The 22,206-nt window shown below is 27.1% G+C and overlaps 3 long non-coding RNA genes across 3 annotated transcripts in view; all 3 read right to left on the bottom strand.

Annotated features, from left to right (window-relative positions):
- Positions 1-21,766, bottom strand: part of LOC126307614 (uncharacterized) — a 36,056-nt gene extending 14,290 nt beyond the window's left edge. Inside the window, exon 1 of the long non-coding RNA XR_007553649.1 lies at positions 21,224-21,766. This is a non-coding gene — a long non-coding RNA (uncharacterized LOC126307614). The remainder of the gene's footprint in view (positions 1-21,223) is intronic.
- LOC126307615 (uncharacterized) overlaps positions 1-22,206 on the bottom strand; it is an 82,901-nt gene that overhangs the window by 25,715 nt on the left and 34,980 nt on the right. The gene's annotated exons all lie outside the window — the stretch shown is intronic.
- LOC126307611 (uncharacterized) overlaps positions 1-22,206 on the bottom strand; it is a 54,173-nt gene that overhangs the window by 18,191 nt on the left and 13,776 nt on the right. The window lies entirely within an intron of this gene.

Here is a 22,206-nt window from a genome sequence, read left to right as displayed (position 1 = left end):
GAATCTAATCATACTCAAGCACTACAAGGATTATTCTTCACAGTGTTATTAGGACTATACTTTACAATACTTCAAGCATATGAATATTGAGAAGCACCTTTTACCATTGCAGATGCAGTTTATGGATCAACATTCTTTGTTGCAACAGGATTCCATGGTTTACACGTAATTATTGGAACAATCTTTTTATCAACATGTCTACTTCGACACTCAATAAATCAATTTTCACCAAGACATCACTTTGGATTTGAAGCAGCAGCATGATACTGACACTTCGTAGACGTAGTATGATTATTCTTATATATCTCTATTTATTGATGAGGTAGATAATTGTTTTTCTAGTATAAATAGTACATTTGTCTTCCAATCAGAAAGCTTGATATAAATCAAGAAAAACAATTCTAATTCTATCAACAAGAGTTTTCATTAGATTTATTATTCCAATAATTGTTATAATCCTGGCAACAACACTATCAAAAATATTAATTAATGATCGAGAAAAAAGATCAACATTTGAATGTGGGTTTGATCCAAAAAGATCAGCACGAATACCATTCTCAATACGATTCTTCCTAATCGCAGTAATCTTTTTAATTTTTGATGTAGAAATTGCACTAATTCTACCAATTGTAATTATTTTTAAAACTTCAGACATTATAATCTGAACAGTACAACAATATTTTTTATTCTAGTTCTATTAGGAGGACTATACCATGAATGAAACCAAGGAGCATTACAATGAGCAGAATAAAGGGTTGTAGTTAAATATAACATTTGGGTTGCATTCAAAAAGTATTGATATTATCAATCAACCTTAAATAGAATAAGAAGCGAAATATTGCAGTCAGTTTCGACCTGGAAGATTGGTATGTACTACCCTTATTCTTATTAATTGAAGCCAAAAAGAGGCGTATTACTGTTAATAATATAATTGAACTATAATAGTTCCAATTAAGGAAATGTAAAGCCAATATGAAAGCTGCTAACTTTTTATATTAGCGGTTAAACTCCGTTAACATTTCTAAAATTTATATAGTTTAAATAAAACATTACATTTTCACTGTAAAAATAATATATCTATATTTATAAATACTTAAAAGTAAAAATACTTCCTTAACATCTTCAGTGTCACGCTCTAATTATAAGCTATTTAAGTAAACGAAAAACAATATTACCAAAATAAATATTCAAAAAATAAAAGTTAAAAGATAAATCTTGAAATTAGAATCATATCAACCTTGAATATAACCAATTAAATAAATATATAATCTATATAAACCTTGACCACCAAGTAATTCACCTCAACCATAATCAAATGACTTAGATGAATAATAACCTATTTTTAAAGGAATATATCTAATAAACTTAGTTGAAAGAAAAGGTATAAATCATATAGTACCAGCAAATCTAACAAAAGAAAGTATACTTAAAGAAAATAAATTATGAGAAATATCAAAATTAGAAATAAGATAACCTAAATAAGCACCTAAAATAACAACTGTAATAGTTAAAAACTTTAAATAATAAGGTAAAGCAATCACATGAGGAATAGGAAAAATTAATCAAGATAAAAGACTACCACCAAAAACAGCAACAAACAATAGACCAATTATTCCAAATGAAATATAATAACCCTTATCATCAAAAGAAAATCTAGAATAAAAATTATTATCACCAGATATTGAATAATAAAACAAACGAAAAGAATAAGAAGCAGTTAAACCAGTAGAAAAAAAATAAAGAAAAAAAATTAAACAATTAATTCATCTTAAACAAACCATCTCAAGAATTAAATCCTTTGAATAAAATCCCACTAAAAAAGGTATTCCACACAAAGATAAACTAGAAACATTAAAACAAACTGAAGTTAAAGGTATGAAATTAACAATTGATCCTATAAAACGAATATCCTGAGAATCCTTCAAATTATGAATTATTGAACCTGCACATATAAATAATAATGCCTTAAATAAAGCATGAGCCAATAAATGAAAAAATGCAAGCTTTGGATAACCTATAGCCAAAATTCTTATTATTAAACCAAGTTGTCTTAAAGTAGAAAGAGCAATAATCTTCTTTAAATCAAACTCAAAATTAGCGCCCAATCCAGCCATAAATATAGTTATACAACCAATTAAAAGTAAAAATCAACCACAATTATAAGTATCCAATATTGGTCTAAAACGAATTAATAAATAAACACCAGCAGTAACAAGAGTAGAAGAATGAACTAAAGCAGAAACAGGAGTAGGAGCTGCTATAGCAGCAGGAAGTCATGAAGAGAAAGGAATCTGAGCTCTCTTAGTTATAGCTGCTAAAACAATTAATATAGTAATGAGCTTTATTTCAAAAGAATTAGAAATAAAATCATAATAATAAATATAATTTCAACCACCAAAATTTAAGATTCATGCAATAGAAATTAAAATAGCAACATCACCAATACGATTAGAAAGTGCAGTTAATATACCAGCACTATAAGATTTTACATTTTGATAATAAATAACTAAACAATAAGAAACTAAACCTAAACCATCTCAACCTAATAAAATTCTAATTAAATTAGGACTAATAATTAAAAAACCTATAGAAAGAATAAATATTAAAACAATAATAATAAAACGATTTATATTCTTTTCACCAGATATATAATCCTCTCTATAATAAATAACCAAAGAAGAAATATATATAACAAAAGATATAAAAATAAGAGATATTCAATCCAAAATTAAAGTTATAACAACTATAGAACCATTTAAATTGAAAAGCTCTCACTCAACAAAAACTCTATAATCAATTATTAAATAATAAATACCTAAAATAAAAATTATAGTTCTCGAAATCAACAAAGAAAAAAAAACTCAAAGAACAAATAGAAAATAAATTCACGGCCTAAGATGAAAAACTTCATATCATTGATTCCACAAAACAATATTTTTAATTAAAATACTTAAGCAAACTAAACAAAGAAATATTCACCCTTTAAACAGAGAATATTTAAAGGCAATCAATGTAAAAGTAAAAGATGATATTCACGAAAATAACCAAGAGAACAAGAATAAACACCAGAATAATAATTCCCATGCTGAGAATAAGAATATATATACAAAGTATAAACAGCTCTAAAAAAAGATAAAAAAATCAAAGCAAAGAATCTAAAAGAAGATCAAGATATAATTCTATTTAATAATCTAATTTCACCTACCAAATTTAAAGAAGGAGGAGCAGCCATATTTGATGATCTTAAAAGAAATCATCATAAAGCCATTCTTGGCATCAAATTAATTATACCCTTGTTAATTAATAATCTTCGTCTACCTAAACGTTCATAAATAATATTAGATAAACAAAATAAACCAGAAGAACATAAACCATGACCAACCATTAGAGAAAGAGAACCTACACAACCTCATCAATTCATAGTCATCAATCCACCAATAACCATTCTTATATGAGCAACAGAAGAATATGCAATTAAAGACTTTACATCAACCTGACGAAAACAAATAAATCTTACAATAACACCCCCAGATAAACCTAAAGACAATCAAAAATAATTAAACTTTAAACCCAAATAAGAAATAACCTTTATAACACGAAAAATACCATAACCACCTAACTTTAATAAAACACCAGCAAGAATTATTCTACCTGAAATAGGGGCCTCTACATGAGCCTTAGGAAGTCATAAATGAACCAAAAACATAGGTATCTTAACTAAAAAAGCCAAAATTATAAATACATAAAACATAAAATAATAAGAACCAAAATCAACCAATAAAGGAAAATATAAAGTATTAGAAAAATCATAAACCTTAAATAAAACTAATAATAAAGGTAATCTAGCAACCAAAGTATAAAAAATTAAATAAACACCAGCCTGCAAACGCTCAGGTTGATAACCCCAACCCAAAATTAAAAGTAAAGTAGGAACTAATCTAGCCTCAAAAAAAATATAAAAAGAAAGAAGACTTAATCTAGCAAATGAACAATAAAGCATAATTATTAAAATCAAAACCATAAAAACAAAAAAATTAGAATGATATGAACTTAAATAAACTGAACCTCTAGCAGTGATTATTAAAGAACAAATCCAAAAACTAAGTAAAATTAAACTAAAAGAAAAATAATCAATACCAAAATAATATCTAATTATATTCAAATCAGCATATGAATAAACACAAATTATAAAAACAAAACCCGACAGAAACATTAAAGAATGAACCAACCATCAACAATTATTTAATAAACAAAGAGGGATCAAAAAAATAGTTATAAATAAATACTTTAACATAAAGATAAACCAAAAGAATTCAAAAAATCATTACCATGAGAACGAATTATTGAAACTAAAATAGAAAGACCTAAAGCACCCTCACAAACAGAAAAAACTAAAAAAATAACAGGAAAAAATAATCATAATCAAACTCAATAAGAAAAACAATAACTAACATAAATAAAGAAAGAACAATATATTCTAATCTCAAAAGAACCATTAATAAATGTTTACGTTTAGAAGAAAAAACATAAACACCAGCAAAATAAATCAATAAAGAAGTAAAAATAGAGAATATAAACATTAGTTTTAATAGTTTAAAAAAAACGCCGGTCTTGTAAACCGGAAATAAGTCCAGCCCCCACTTTTAAAACTTCAGAGGTGGAAAAGCTTCCATCATCGGTCCCCAAAACCGGTATTTTAAATAAACTAACCCCTGAAATGATCAAAATAATAATTATATCATTATCAAATGTAATAAATATTAATTTTATTAAATTAAGACACCCAATATCAATAATGCTTTTTATTATCCTTCAAACCTTCCTAGTTGGATTAATAACAGGAACAATAATAGAAAGATATTGATTATCATATATTTTATTTTTAACATTTCTTGGTGGTATACTAGTATTATTTATTTACATTACAAGAATTGCATCAAACGAAATATTTCAGCCTAAATCAATCACTATAATTATTACATTAATAATGTGAGTATTTATCATATTAATATTAATTATTCTAGATATATCTATATTTATAGACTTTTTCAAAAACACCGAAACTATAAATATTGATACTTCAATCAATTATTAAGAAATAACAATATCTTTAGAAAAATTATATAATAGACCAACATTCATTATTACAATAATAATAATAATTTATTTAATTTTAGCACTACTAGCAGTTGTTAAAATCACCAATATTAATCAGGGACCTATTCGTAAAATAAGATAATTACTAATGAATAAACCCTTATGATTAAGACATCCTTTAATTAAAATTATTAATAACTCTTTAATTGACTTACCTGCCCCAACAAATATTCATTTTGATAAAATTTTGGATCCCTATTAGGGTTATGTTTGGTAATTCAAATCGTAACTGGACTATTTTTAGCTATACATTATACATCAAATATTGAAATAGCATTCAGTAGTGTAGTACACATCTGCCGAGACGTAAATAATGGTTGAATTATCCGAACCTTACACACAAATGGAGCATCTATATTTTTTATTTGTATTTACTTACATGTAGGACGGGGAATTTACTATGGATCTTATATATATATACATACCTGAATAATTGGTACAGTGATTTTATTTTTAGTTATAGCAACTGCATTTATAGGATATGTCTTACCCTGAGGCCAAATATCTTTTTGAGGTGCAACAGTAATTACTAATTTATTATCAGCAATCCCATACTTAGGAACAGATTTAGTCCAATGAGTATGAGGAGGATTCGCTGTTGATAATGCAACATTAAATCGATTCTTCACATTCCATTTTGTATTACCATTTATTATTGCTGCTATAGCAGCAATTCATTTATTTTTTCTTCACCAAACAGGATCTAATAATCCTCTTGGACTAAATGGAGATATTGAAAAAATTCCATTCCATCCATACTTTAGCTTTAAGGATTCTATTACATTTGTAATAATAACATCATTATTAATTATACTATGTTTAATTAATCATTACCTATTAGGAGATCCAGATAACTTTGTACCTGCCAACCCATTAGTAACACCAGTTCACATTCAACCAGAATGATATTTCCTATTTGCATATGCAATTCTACGATCTATCCCTAATAAGTTAGGAGGTGTTATTGCATTATTTTTATCAATTAGAATCTTAATAATTTTACCATTTTATAATAAAACACCATTCCGAGGCATTCAATTTTACCCTATTAATCAAATTTTATTCTGAATTATAGTAGTTGTTGTATGCTTACTAACGTGAATTGGTAAACGACCTGTTGAAGAACCTTATATTATAACAGGTCAAATCTTAACAATTATTTACTTCACATATTTCTTAATTAATGTCCATGTCACAAACGCATGAGATAAATTAATTAAGGAATAAAGTTAATTAGCTTAGGAAAAGCATATGTTTTGAAAACATAAAATTAGAAGTTTAACTCTTCTATTAACTTTTCTCAAAAAATTTCACTAAACAAATGAGATAAATAAAATCTTTAAACCAACAAAGAAAATAAAAAAATTCAAAGATAAAGGTAAAAAACTTTTTCAAGCTAAGTACATTAATTTATCATAACGGAACCGTGGTAATGTTCCACGAACCCAAATAAAACCAAAAGATATAATAGCAAGCTTAATAAAAAATATAAAAGAATAAAAACCATGCCCAAAAAATTAAAGCCAATAACATTCTTATGAAGACAATTCTAGTATATTCAGCTAAAAAAATTAAAGTAAAACCACCCGCACCATACTCAATATTAAATCCTGAAACTAACTCAGATTCCCCTTCAGCAAAATCAAAAGGAGTACGATTAGTTTCGGCTAAGCAAGAAGCAAAACAAGCTAAAGCTAAAGGAAAAGAAATAATAATAAATCAACAATAAAGCTGATAGTTTATAAAATCAAACATATTAAAACTACCAATTAAAATAATTAAAGACAATAAAATTAAAGCTAAACTAACTTCATAAGAAATTGTTTGAGCAACAGAACGAAGAGAACCTAATAATGAATAATTTGAATTAGATGATCAACCAGCAATTATAACAGTATAAACACCTAATCTAGTACAACATAAAAAAAATAAAAATCCATAAGAAAAAGAACACATATAAGTTAAATAAGGATAAATTACTCAAACGGCTAAAGAAATCATTAAATCAAAAACAGGGGAAAAATAATAAAGTAGGTAATTAGATATAATAGGAATTGGCTGCTCCTTACAAATTAACTTAATAGCATCTCTAAATGGCTGAGGAATTCCAACAAAACCTACCTTATTTGGACCCTTTCGAATCTGAATATAACCTAAAACCTTACGCTCTAATAAAGTTAAAAAGGCAACACTAATTAAAACACAAATAACCAATAAAAGAAAATTCAAAATAAATATAAATAAATCATAAAGTATCAATACTATTTGTAGAAAAAATCTACATAAATGAATTCTAAATTCAACACATTAATCTGTCAAAATAGTAAATAAATTAATATTAATCAATATAACAAAAAATATTTTAACCATATGGTCCTTTCGTACTAATATGGATTAACAATCTTAGGATAGAAACCGACCTGGCTCACGCCGGTCTGAACTCAGATCATGTAAGAATTTAAAGGTCGAACAGACCTAATCATTGGGCTCCTGCACCCAAAATTTTTCTTAATCCAACATCGAGGTCGCAATCTGCTTTGTCGATATGAGCTCTCAAAAACAATTACGCTGTTATCCCTAAGGTAACTTAATCTTATGATCATAAATTATGGATCAAAATAACAAACATAAATAAATGATATAATAATGAAGAGTTTACCTATTCTTCATGTCACCCCAACAAAACATCATCATTAAATATGATATGATTATTCTTATATATCTCTATTTATTGATGAGGTAGATAATTGTTTTTCTAGTATAAATAGTACATTTGACTTCCAATCAGAAAGCTTGATATAAATCAAGAAAAACAATTCTAATTCTATCAACAAGAGTTTTCATTAGATTTATTATTCCAATAATTGTTATAATCCTGGCAACAACACTATCAAAAAAATTAATTAATGATCGAGAAAAAAGATCACCATTTGAATGTGGGTTTGATCCAAAAAGATCAGCACGAATACCATTCTCAATACGATTCTTCCTAATCGCAGTAATCTTTTTAATTTTTGATGTAGAAATTGCACTAATTCTACCAATTGTAATTATTTTTAAAACTTCAGACATTATAATCTGAACAGTATCAACAATATTTTTTATTCTAGTTCTATTAGGAGGACTATACCATGAATGAAACCAAGGAGCATTACAATGAGCAGAATAAAGGGTTGTAGTTAAATATAACATTTGGGTTGCATTCAAAAAGTATTGATATTATCAATCAACCTTAAATAGAATAAGAAGCGAAATATTGCAGTCAGTTTCGACCTGGAAGATTGGTATGTACTACCCTTATTCTTATTAATTGAAGCCAAAAAGAGGCGTATTACTGTTAATAATATAATTGAACTATAATAGTTCCAATTAAGGAAATGTAAAGCCAATATGAAAGCTGCTAACTTTTTATATTAGCGGTTAAACTCCGTTAACATTTCTAAAATTTATATAGATTAAATAAAACATTATATTTTCACTGTAAAAATAATATATCTATATTTATAAATACTTAAAAGTAAAAATACTTCCTTAACATCTTCAGTGTCACGCTCTAATTATAAGCTATTTAAGTAAACGAAAAACAATATTACCAAAATAAATATTCAAAAAGTAAAAGTTAAAAGATAAATCTTGAAATTAGAATCATATCAACCTTGAATATAACCAATTAAATAAATAAATAATCTATATAAACCTTGACCACAAAGTAATTCACCTCAACCATAATCAAATGACTTAGATGAATAATAACCTATTTTTAAAGGAATATATCTAATAAACTTAGTTGAAAGAAAAGGTATAAATCATATAGAACCAGCAAATCTAACAAAAGAAAGTATACTTAAAGAAAATAAATTATGAGAAAAATCAAAATTAGAAATAAGATAACCTAAATAAGCACCTAAAATAACAACTGTAATAGTTAAAAACTTTAAATAATAAGGTAAAGCAATCACATGAGGAATAGGAAAAATTAATCAAGATAAAAGACTACCACCAAAAACAGCAACAAACAATAGACCAATTATTCCAAATGAAATATAATAACCCTTATCATCAAAAGAAAACCTAGAATAAAAATTATTATCACCAGATATTGAATAATAAAACAAACGAAAAGAATAAGAAGCAGTTAAACCAGTAGAAAAAAGATAAAGAAAAAAAATTAAACAATTAATTCATCTTAAACAAACCATCTCAAGAATTAAATCCTTTGAATAAAATCCCGCTAAAAAAGGTATTCCACACAAAGATAAACTAGAAACATTAAAACAAACTGAAGTTAAAGGTATGAAATTAACAATTGATCCTATAAAACGAATATCCTGAGAATCCTTCAAATTATGAATTATTGAACCTGCACATATAAATAATAATGCCTTAAATAAAGCATGAGCCAATAAATGAAAAAATGCAAGCTTTGGATAACCTATAGCCAAAATTCTTATTATTAAACCAAGTTGTCTTAAAGTAGAAAGAGCAATAATCTTCTTTAAATCAAACTCAAAATTAGCGCCCAATCCAGCCATAAATATAGTTATACAACCAATTAAAAGTAAAAATCAACCACAATTATAAGTATCCAATATTGGTCTAAAACGAATTAATAAATAAACACCAGCAGTAAAAAGAGCAGAAGAATGAACTAAAGCAGAAACAGGAGTAGGAGCTGCTATAGCAGCAGGAAGTCATGAAGAGAAAGGAATCTGAGCTCTCTTAGTTATAGCTGCTAAAACAATTAATATAGTAATGAGCTTTATTTCAAAAGAATTAGAAATAAAATCATAATAATAAATATAATTTCAACCACCAAAATTTAACATTCATGCAATAGAAATTAAAATAGCAACATCACCAATACGATTAGAAAGTGCAGTTAATATACCAGCACTATAAGATTTTACATTTTGATAATAAATAACTAAACAATAAGAAACTAAACCTAAACCATCTCAACCTAATAAAATTCTAATTAAATTAGGACTAATAATTAAAAAACCTATAGAAAGAATAAATATTAAAACAATAATAATAAAACGATTTATATTCTTTTCACCAGATATATAATCCTCTCTATAATAAATAACCAAAGAAGAAATATATATAACAAAAGATATAAAAATAAGAGATATTCAATCCAAAATTAAAGTTATAACAACTATAGAACCATTTAAATTGAAAAGCTCTCACTCAACAAAAACTCTATAATCAATTATTAAATAATAAATACCTAAAATAAAAATTATAGTTCTCGAAATAAACAAAGAAAAAAAACTCAAAGAACAAATAGAAAATAAATTCACGGCCTAAGATGAAAAACTTCATATCATTGATTCCACAAAACAATATTTTTAATTAAAATACTTAAGCAAACTAAACAAAGAAATATTCACCCTTTAAACAGAGAATATTTAAAGGCAATCAATGTAAAAGTAAAAGATGATATTCACGAAAATAACCAAGAGAACAAGTATAAACACCAGAATAATAATTCCCATGCTGAGAATAAGAATATATATACAAAGTATAAACAGCTCTAAAAAAAGATAAAAAAAATCAAAGCAAAGAATCTAAAAGAAGATCAAGATATAATTCTATTTAATAATCTAATTTCACCTACCAAATTTAAAGAAGGAGGAGCAGCCATATTTGATGATCTTAAAAGAAATCATCATAAAGCCATTCTTGGCATCAAATTAATTATACCCTTGTTAATTAATAATCTTCGTCTACCTAAACGTTCATAAATAATATTAGATAAACAAAATAAACCAGAAGAACATAAACCATGACCAACAATTAGAGAAAGAGAAACTACACAACCTCATCAATTCATAGTCATCAATCCACCAATAACCATTCTTATATGAGCAACAGAAGAATATGCAATTAAAGACTTTAAATCAACCTGACGAAAACAAATAAATCTTACAATAACACCCCCAGATAAACCTAAAGACAATCAAAAATAATTAAACTTTAAACCCAAATAAGAAATAACCTTTATAACACGAAAAATACCATAACCACCTAACTTTAATAAAACACCAGCAAGAATTATTCTACCTGAAATAGGGGCCTCTACATGAGCCTTAGGAAGTCATAAATGAACCAAAAACATAGGTATCTTAACTAAAAAAGCCAAAATTATAAATACATAAAACATAAAATAATAAGAACCAAAATCAACCAATAAAGGAAAATATAAAGTATTAGAAAAATCATAAACCTTAAATAAAACTAATAATAAAGGTAATCTAGCAACCAAAGTATAAAAAATTAAATAAACACCAGCCTGCAAACGCTCAGGTTGATAACCCCAACCCAAAATTAAAAGTAAAGTAGGAACTAATCTAGCCTCAAAAAAATTATAAAAAGAAAGAAGACTTAATCTAGCAAATGAACAATAAAGCATAATTATTAAAATCAAAACCATAAAAACAAAAAAATTAGAATGATATGAACTTAAATAAACTGAACCTCTAGCAGTGATTATTAAAGAACAAATCCAAAAACTAAGTAAAATTAAAATAAAAGAAAAATAATCAATACCAAACTAATATCTAATTATATTCAAATCAGCATATGAATAAACACAAATTATAAAAACAAAACCCGACAGAAACATTAAAGAATGAACCAACCATCAACAATTATTTAATAAACAAAGAGGGATCAAAAAAAGAGTTATAAATAAATACTTTAACATAAAGGTAAACCAAAAGAATTAAAAAAATCATTACCATGAGAACGAATTATTGAAACTAAAATAGAAAGACCTAAAGCACCCTCACAAACAGAAAAAACTAAAAAAATAACAGGAAAAAAATAATCATAATCAAACTCAATAAGAAAAACAATAACTAACATAAATAAAGAAAGAACAATATATTCTAATCTCAAAAGAACCATTAATAAATGTTTACGTTTAGAAGAAAAAACATAAACACCAGCAAAATAAATCAATAAAGAAGTAAAAATAGAGAATATAAACATTAGTTTTAATAGTTTAAAAAAAACGCCGGTCTTGTAAACCGGAAATAAGTCCAGCCCCCACTTTTAAAACTTCAGAGGTGGAAAAGCTTCCATCATCGGTCCCCAAAACCGGTATTTTAAATAAACTAACCCCTGAAATGATCAAAATAATAATTATATCATTATCAAATGTAATAAATATTAATTTTATTAAATTAAGACACCCAATATCAATAATGCTTTTTATTATCCTTCAAACCTTCCTAGTTGGATTAATAACAGGAACAATAATAGAAAGATATTGATTATCATATATTTTATTTTTAACATTTCTTGGTGGTATACTAGTATTATTTATTTACATTACAAGAATTGCATCAAACGAAATATTTCAGCCTAAATCAATCACTATAATTATTACATTAATAATGTGAGTATTTATCATATTAATATTAATTATTCTAGATATATCTATATTTATAGACTTTTTCAAAAACACCGAAACTATAAATATTGATAATTCAATCAATTATCAAGAAATAACAATATCTTTAGAAAAATTATATAATAGACCAACATTCATTATTACAATAATAATAATAATTTATTTATTTTTAGCACTACTAGCAGTTGTTAAAATCACCAATATTAATCAGGGACTTATTCGTAAAATAAGATAATTACTAATGAATAAACCCTTACGATTAAGACATCCTTTAATTAAAATTATTAATAACTCTTTAATTGACTTACCTGCCCCAACAAATATTTCATTTTGATGAAATTTTGGATCCCTATTAGGGTTATGTTTGGTAATTCAAATCGTAACTGGACTATTTTTAGCTATACATTATACATCAAATATTGAAATAGCATTCAGTAGTGTAGTACACATCTGCCGAGACGTAAATATTGGTTGAATTATCCGAACCTTACACGCAAATGGAGCATCTATATTTTTTATTTGTATCTACTTACATGTAGGACGGGGAATTTACTATGGATCTTATATATATATACATACCTGAATAATTGGTACAGTGATTTTATTTTTAGTTATAGCAACTGCATTTATAGGATATGTCTTACCCTGAGGCCAAATATCTTTTTGAGGTGCAACAGTAATTACTAATTTATTATCAGCAATCCCATACTTAGGAACAGATTTAGTCCAATGAGTATGAGGAGGATTCGCTGTTGATAATGCAACATTAAATCGATTCTTCACATTCCATTTTGTATTACCATTTATTATTGCTGCTATAGCAGCAATTCATTTATTTTTTCTTCACCAAACAGGATCGAATAATCCTCTTGGACTAAATGGAGATATTGAAAAAATTCCATTCCATCCATACTTTACCTTTAAGGATTCTATTACATTTGTAATAATAACATCATTATTAATTATACTATGTTTAATTAATCCTTACCTATTAGGAGATCCAGATAACTTTGTACCTGCCAACCCATTAGTAACACCAGTTCACATTCAACCAGAATGATATTTCCTATTTGCATATGCAATTCTACGATCTATCCCTAATAAGTTAGGAGGTGTTATTGCATTATTTTTATCAATTAGAATCTTAATAATTTTACCATTTTATAATAAAACACCATTCCGAGGCATTCAATTTTACCCTATTAATCAAATTTTATTCTGAATTATAGTAGTTGTTGTATGCTTACTAACGTGAATTGGTAAACGACCTGTTGAAGAACCTTATATTATAACAGGTCAAATCTTAACAATTATTTACTTCACATATTTCTTAATTAATGTCCATGTCGCAAACGCATGAGATAAATTAATTAAGGAATAAAGTTAATTAGCTTAGGAAAAGCATATGTTTTGAAAACGTAAAATTAGAAGTTTAACTCTTCTATTAACTTTTCTCCAAAAATTTCACTAAACAAATGAGATAAATAAAATCTTTAAACCAACAAAGAAAATAAAAAAATTCAAAGATAAAGGTAAAAAACTTTTTCAAGCTAAGTACATTAATTTATCATAACGGAACCGTGGTAATGTTCCACGAACCCAAATAAAACCAAAAGATATAATAGCAAGCTTAATAAAAAATATAAAAGAATAAAAATCACCGCCCAAAAAAATTAAAGCCAATAACATTCTTATGAAGACAATTCTAGTATATTCAGCTAAAAAAATTAAAGTAAAACCACCCGCACCATACTCAATATTAAATCCTGAAACTAACTCAGATTGCCCTTCAGCATAATCAAAAGGAGTACGATTAGTTTCAGCTAAGCAAGAAGCAAAACAAGCTAAAGCTAAAGGAAAAGAAATAATAATAAATCAACAATAAAGCTGATAGTTTATAAAATCAAACATATTAAAACTACCAATTAAAATAATTAAAGACAATAAAATTAAAGCTAAACTAACTTCATAAGAAATTGTTTGAGCAACAGAACGAAGAGAACCTAATAATGAATAATTTGAATTAGAAGATCAACCAGCAATTATAACAGTATAAACACCTAATCTAGTACAACATAAAAAAAATAAAAATCCATAAGAAAAAGAACACATATAAGTTAAATAAGGAAAAATTACTCAAACGGCTAAAGAAACCATTAAATTAAAAACAGGGAAAAATAATAAAGTAGGTAATTAGATATAATAGGAATTGGCTGCTCCTTACAAATTAACTTAATAGCATCTCTAAATGGCTGAGGAATTCCAACAAAACCTACCTTATTTGGACCCTTTCGAATCTGAATATAACCTAAAACCTTACGCTCTAATAAAGTTAAAAAGGCAACACTAATTAAAACACAAATAACCAATAAAAGAAAATTCAAAATAAATATAAATAAATCATAAAGTATCAATACTATTTGTAGAAAAAATCTACATAAATGAATTCTAAATTCAACACATTAATCTGTCAAAATAGTAAATAAATTAATATTAATCAATATAACAAAAAATATTTTAACCATATGGTCCTTTCGTACTAATATGGATTAACAATCTTAGGATAGAAACCGACCTGGCTCACGCCGGTCTGAACTCAGATCATGTAAGAATTTAAAGGTCGAACAGACCTAATCATTGGGCTCCTGCACCCAAAATTTTTCTTAATCCAACATCGAGGTCGCAATCTGCTTTGTCGATATGAGCTCTCAAAAACAATTACGCTGTTATCCCTAAGGTAACTTAATCTTATGATCATAAATTACGGATCAAAATAACAAACATAAATAAATGATATAATAATGAAGAGTTTATCTATTCTTCATGTCACCCCAACAAAACATCATCATTAAATATAGAAAGACAAACAAAAAACTATATAAAAGTAAAATGTCAAGCTCTATAGGGTCTTCTCGTCCTAAAGAAGAATTTAAGCCTTTTGACTCAAAAGTTAAATTCAAAAATTTATTAAGAGACAGTTGATTTCTCGTCAAGCCATTCATTCCAGCCACTAATTAAGAGACTAATGATTATGCTACCTTTGCACGGTCAAAATACCGCGGCTCTTTAAAAATACGCTCAGTGAACAGGCCAGACCTCAAAATATAAACAAGAGGACATGTTTTTGATAAACAGGCGGAAATCAATTTTGCCTAGTTCCTTATAATAAGTTCACAAGGTAAAAATTTCATACAAATAAATATACTAATTCTATCATTATTACAAAAATTTTAAAATTAAATTATTTTTTATCTTTTGTTATATATATTTCTTCTGTGGTTATTTATTATAGAGAGGATTATATATCTGGTGAAAAGAATATAAATCGTTTTATTATTATTGTTTTAATATTTATTCTTTCTATAGGTTTTTAAATTATTAGTCCTAATTTAATTAGAATTTTATTAGGTTGAGATGGTTTAGGTTTAGTTTCTTATTGTTTAGTTATTTATTATCAAAATGTAAAATCTTATAGTGCTGGTATATTAACTGCACTTTCTAATCGTATTGGTGATGTTGCTATTTTAATTTCTATTGCATGAATGTTAAATTTTGGTGGTTGAAATTATATTTATTATTATGATTTTATTTCTAATTCTTTTGAAATAAAGCTCATTACTATATTAATTGTTTTAGCAGCTATAACTAAGAGAGCTCAGATTCCTTTCTCTTCATGACTTCCTGCTGCTATAGCAGCTCCTACTCCTGTTTCTGCTTTAGTTCATTCTTCTACTCTTGTTACTGCTGGTGTTTATTTATTAATTCGTTTTAGACCAATATTGGATACTTATAATTGTGGTTGATTTTTACTTTTAATTGGTTGTATAACTATATTTATGGCTGGATTGGGCGCTAATTTTGAGTTTGATTTAAAGAAGATTATTGCTCTTTCTACTTTAAGACAACTTGGTTTAATAATAAGAATTTTGGCTATAGGTTATCCAAAGCTTGCATTTTTTCATTTATTGGCTCATGCTTTATTTAAGGCATTATTATTTATATGTGCAGGTTCAATAATTCATAATTTGAAGGATTCTCAGGATATTCGTTTTATAGGATCAATTGTTAATTTCATACCTTTAACTTCAGTTTGTTTTAATGTTTCTAGTTTATCTTTGTGTGGAATACCTTTTTTAGCGGGATTTTATTCAAAGGATTTAATTCTTGAGATGGTTTGTTTAAGATGAATTAATTGTTTAATTTTTTTTCTTTATTTTTTTTTCTACTGGTTTAACTGCTTCTTATTCTTTTCGTTTGTTTTATTATTCAATATCTGGTGATAACAATTTTTATTCTAGATTTTCTTTTAATGATAAGGGTTATTATTTTTCATTTGGAATAATTGGTCTATTGTTTGTTGCTGTTTTTGGTGGTAGTCTTTTATCTTGATTAATTTTTCCTATTCCTCATGTGATTGCTTTACCTTATTATTTAAAGTTTTTAACTATTACAGTTGTTATTTTAGGTGCTTATTTAGGTTATCTTATTTCTAATTTTGATTTTTCTCATAATTTATTTTCTTTAAGTATACTTTCTTTTGTTAGATTTGCTGGTTCTATATGATTTATACCTTTTCTTTCAACTAAGTTTATTAGATATATTCCTTTAAAAATAGGTTATTATTCATCTAAGTCATTTGATTATGGTTGAGGTGAATTACTTGGTGGTCAAGGTTTATATAGATTATTTATTTATTTAATTGGTTATATTCAAGGTTGATATGATTCTAATTTCAAGATTTATCTTTTAACTTTTATTTTTTGAATATTTATTTTGGTAATATTGTTTTTCATTTACTTAAATAGCTTATAATTAGAGCGTGACACTGAAGATGTTAAGGAAGTATTTTTACTTTTAAGTATTTATAAATATAGATATATTATTTTTACAGTGAAAATGTAATGTTTTATTTAAACTATATAAATTTTAGAAATGTTAACGGAGTTTAACCGCTAATATAAAAAGTTAGCAGCTTTCATATTGGCTTTACATTTCCTTAATTGGAACTATTATAGTTCAATTATTTTATTAACAGTAATACGCCTCTTTTTGGCTTCAATTAATAAGAATAAGGGTAGTACATACTAATCTTCCAGGTCGAAACTGACTGCAATATTTCGCTTCTTATTCTATTTAAGGTTGATTGATAATATCAATACTTTTTGAATGCAACCCAAATGTTATATTTAACTACAACCCTTTATTCTGCTCATTGTAATGCTCCTTGGTTTCATTCATGGTATAGTCCTCCTAATAGAACTAGAATAAAAAATATTGTTGATACTGTTCAGATTATAATGTCTCAAGTTTTAAAAATAATTACAATTGGTAGAATTAGTGCAATTTCTACATCAAAAATTAAAAAGATTACTGCGATTAGGAAGAATCGTATTGAGAATGGTATTCGTGCTGATCTTTTTGGATCAAACCCACATTCAAATGGTGATCTTTTTTCTCGATCATTAATTAATTTTTTTGATAGTGTTGTTGCCAGGATTATAACAATTATTGGAATAATAAATCTAATGAAAACTCTTGTTGATAGAATTAGAATTGTTTTTCTTGATTTATATCAAGCTTTCTGATTGGAAGTCAAATGTACTATTTATACTAGAAAAACAATTATCTACCTCATCAATAAATAGAGATATATAAGAATAATCATACTACGTCTACGAAGTGTCAGTATCATGCTGCTGCTTCAAATCCAAAGTGATGTCTGGGTGAAAATTGATTTATTGAGTGTCGAAGTAAACATGTTGATAAAAAGATTGTTCCAATAATTACGTGTAAACCATGGAATCCTGTTGCAACAAAGAATGTTGATCCATAAACTGCATCTGCAATGGTAAAAGGTGCTTCTCAATATTCATATGCTTGAAGTATTGTAAAGTATAGTCCTAATAACACTGTGAAGAATAATCCTTGTAGTGCTTGAGTATGATTAGATTCCATTAAGCTATGATGTGCTCATGTTACTGTTACTCCTGATGCTAAAAGAATAGCTGTATTAAGTAATGGAATTTGTATAGGGTTAAAGGGTTGAATTCCTATTGGAGGTCATAGTATCCCTAGTTCAATTGTTGGTGCTAATCTTCTTCTAAAGAATGCTCAAAAAAAAGAAACGAAAAATAATACCTCTGATGCAATAAATAAAATTATTCCTCATCGTAATCCAATTGATACAAATCCTGTATGTAATCCTTGATATGTTCCTTCTCGTACTACATCTCGTCATCATTGAATTATAGTTAGTAGGGTAATTCCAAATCCAATTATGAATAAGTTAATATTAAATAGGTGGAATCATTTTGCTAGTCCTGATACTAGGACTATTGCTCCAATTGCTCCTGTTAATGGTCAAGGTCTATAGTCTACTAAGTGGAATGGGTGGTTTGAGTGAGTTGTTAACATAGGTTTAATATACTTCTCTAGAATATAGAGTTCTTAGAATTGAGAAAACATAGGCTTGAATTATTGCTACTGCTGATTCTAGAATTAATAGAAGTATTTGTCCAATAATTAGTAATGAGATTAAGTTTATTGCTATAGATGGTCCTGTGTTTCCTAATAAGGTTAATAATAAGTGTCCTGCAATTATATTTGCTGCCAACCGTACTGCTAATGTACCTGGTCGAATAACATTACTAATTGTTTCAATTAGTACTATAAATGATATTAATGCAGGCGGTGTACCTTGTGGTACAAGGTGTGTAAATATATGATTAGTATGGTTAATTCATCCAAATAATATAAATCTTAGCCATATAGGTAGGGCAATTGCAAATGTTAATGCTAAATGTCTTGTTCTAGTAAAAATATAAGGGAATAATCCTATGAAATTGTTAAATAATATTATAATAAAAATTGAGATGAAAATGAATGTTGTTCCATTAAATGATTTTGGTCCAAGAAGTGTTTTAAATTCATTATGTAAGGTTAAATTTAGTTTATTTCAGATAATGTTAATTTGTGATGGTGTAAGTCAAAATAGTGATGGGATTAATAATAGTCCTAGAAATGTTCTAGTTCAATTTAATGATAAATTAAAGATGTTAGTTGATGGGTCAAATGTTGAGAATAGATTTGTTATCATTTTCAATTTAAGTTTTTTATTTCAATTGTTCCTTTTTCTGCTCTTTTAATAAGGTTAGGTTTAAATGAGAAGAAGTTTATTTGATTAAACAAGATTAATGTAGCTGAAAATATAATGAATAGTGAGAATCATATAAGAGGGGATATTTGAGGGATTTGGATATAATTTCCCCATCAGAAGTAGTCGTTAATTTACTATTATTTGGTTTAAGAGACCATTACTTACTTTCAGTCATCTGATGAATTTCAAGGTGTACTAATTTTTTTTAGTTACTTTAGATTGACACTCTAATGTTATTTATTTTAACTAACTCCTTAAATTATCTTAGATAATCACTTAATAAATAAATTTACTGAAGTTCTTTCAATTACAATTGGTATAAATCTGTGGTTTGCTCCACAGATTTCTGAGCATTGTCCAAAGAATAATCCAGGTCGATTTATTGTGAATGTTCCTTGATTTAACCGACCTGGCGTTGCATCAATTTTAACCCCTAATGCAGGTACTGCTCATGAGTGTAGAACATCTGATGCTCTTGTTAATACTCGTACTTCTGTATTTATTGGTAGGATTGTTCGGTTATCTACATCTAGTAGTCGGAATCCATCATTTTCTAGGTCTTGTTCTGGTGTTATATAAGTGTCAAATTCTACGTCTATGAAGTCTGAATATTCATATCTTCAATATCATTGTCGTCCAATGGTTTTAATTGTAATTATTGCATCTACTGAATCATCAAGTAAATATAATAGTCGTAATGATGGAAGGGCAATAAAAATTAATGTAATTGCTGGTAAAGCTGTTCAGATTGTTTCAATTAAATGTCCATGAAGTATATTACGGTTAGTATAGGCAATAAATAATATATAACTTAGGGCATAACCTACAATTACTGTAATTAATAATAATACGACCATAGTATGATCATGAAAGAATGATAATTGCTCCATTAATGGTGAAGCTCCATCTTGAAGAGATAAATTTGATCATGTTGCCATTAATAAATATTTTCTAATAAAAGGTCAAACCTTTATTTGTAGAGCTTAAATCTACTGCACTAATCTGCCATATTAGAATCTAGAGATTAATGGTAATTCTGAGTAACTATGTTCTGCAGGAGGGTTATTTTGTAGTCATTCTGTTGATCTTCTTATGTTAGCTCTAAATATAATTACTCGGTTTGTAATCATTAGGTCTCATATAATTACAATGAATATAATGATTCCTACAATAGAAATTGTAGACCCAATTCTTGATACTACGTTTCATGATGTATATGCGAATGGGTAGTCAGAGTATCGTCGAGGTATTCCTGCTAATGCTAGGAAGTGTTGAGGAAAGAATGTTAAATTTACTCCAATGAATATAATTGTAAATTGGATTTTTAATCATGTATTATTTATAGTTAATCCTGTAAATAGTGGATATCATTGAATGACACCTCCTATAATTGCAAATACTGCTCCTATAGATAATACATAATGAAAGTGGGCTACTACATAATATGTATCATGTAATACAATATCAAGTGATGAATTTGCTAATACTAATCCTGTTAATCCACCAATTGTAAATAGGAAAATAAATCCTAGAGCTCATAATAATGGTGGATTGAACTTGAATTTAGTTCCATATAATGTAGCTAATCATCTAAATACCTTAATTCCTGTAGGTACAGCAATAATTATTGTTGCTGATGTAAAATATGCTCGTGTGTCAACATCCATTCCTACTGTAAATATATGATGTGCTCATACAATAAATCCTATTAGTCCAATTGATAGTATATCATAAATTATACCTAATGTTCCAAATGATTCAATTTTTCCTCTTTCTTGACATACAATATGTGAAATAATTCCGAACCCCGGTAGAATTAAAATATAAACTTCTGGGTGTCCAAAGAATCAAAATAGATGTTGATATAGAATTGGGTCACCCCCTCCTGCAGGGTCAAAGAATGATGTATTTAAATTTCGATCTGTTAATAATATAGTAATAGCTCCTGCTAAAACTGGAAGTGAAAGAAGGAGAAGTAATGCTGTAATAGCTACAGATCGTACAAATAAAGGTGTTTGATCTAAAGTTATACTTTCTGATCGTATATTAATTGCTGTTGTAATGAAATTCACTGCACCAAGAATAGATGATACACCTGCTAAGTGCAGTGAAAAAATAGCTAGATCTACAGATGCACCCCCGTGTGCAATAGCTCCTGCTAGAGGAGGGTAAACTGTTCATCCTGTACCAGCACCATTATCTACTATAGAAGATGTAAGAAGAAGGGTTAGTGAAGGTGGTAGTAATCAAAAACTTATATTATTTATTCGTGGAAATGCTATATCTGGTGCACCAATTATTAGTGGAACAAGTCAATTACCAAATCCACCAATTATATTAGGTATTACTATAAAGAAAATTATTACGAATGTGTGAGCTGTAATAATAACATTATAAATCTGGTCATCCCCAATTAGAGATCCGGGTTGGCCAAGTTCAGCACGAATAAGTATTCTTATTGATGTTCCTA

The sequence above is a fragment of the Schistocerca gregaria genome, unplaced genomic scaffold, assembly GCF_023897955.1.
Source record: "Schistocerca gregaria isolate iqSchGreg1 unplaced genomic scaffold, iqSchGreg1.2 ptg000350l, whole genome shotgun sequence".
Taxonomy (NCBI): Eukaryota; Metazoa; Arthropoda; class Insecta; order Orthoptera; family Acrididae; genus Schistocerca; species Schistocerca gregaria.
The sequence above is the reverse complement of the archived record's forward strand: the minus strand, read 5'-3'. Positions and strand labels throughout refer to the sequence as shown.